This window comes from Hakea prostrata, unplaced genomic scaffold, assembly GCF_041222555.1.
Source record: "Hakea prostrata isolate BN-2017 unplaced genomic scaffold, UWA_Hpros_2 contig_40, whole genome shotgun sequence".
NCBI classification, from domain to species: domain Eukaryota; kingdom Viridiplantae; phylum Streptophyta; class Magnoliopsida; order Proteales; family Proteaceae; genus Hakea; species Hakea prostrata.
The window spans coordinates 2,653-3,315 of record NW_028291159.1 but is presented as its reverse complement, the minus strand read 5'-3'; positions in this window follow the sequence as shown (position 1 = coordinate 3,315).

The following is a 663-nucleotide window of genomic DNA, read 5'->3' as shown; positions in this document are numbered from 1 at the left end:
AGCTTAAAGTATTTCTTTACCCAAAAGGAGTTAAATATGAGACAAAGAAGATGGTTGGAATTAGTCTCTGATTATGATTGTGATATCCAGTATCATCCTAGTAAAGCAAATGTCGTTGCGGACGCTCTTAGTAGGGAAAGTAACAAAAAGGATTTAGATTTGAATGCTTTGAGCAAGTCGTCGTTGAAGTCAATTTCAGATTTTGAATTGGAAGTTGTTTCGCAAAGTTCAGATGTTGTGCTTTCAGCCATGACAGCAAGATCCACCCTTAGAGATCGAATTGTTGCCTTGCAAGATTCGGATCCAGAATTGAAAGAAAAGATAGAGAAGATTCGTTAAATTCTGATTTGGACCCTGATTTTAGTATATCTATGGATGGTGCCTTATTGTTTAGAGGAAGACTTTGTGTGCCTGCAGTTGAAGAAGTTAAGAAGGAAATTTTGAAGGAAGCACACCAGTCGATCTTTACCGTACATCCAGGAGGTACAAAAATGTATAAGGATTTGAAAGAACATTTTTGGTGGATTGGATTGAAGTCTGATGTGGAAGATTTTGTAGCTAAGTGTGAGACTTGTCAACGTGTTAAAGCTGTTCGACAACCTCCGTCTGGATTATTGCAGCTCTTACCCTTGCCTAGTTGGAAATGGGAGAACATTACTATGG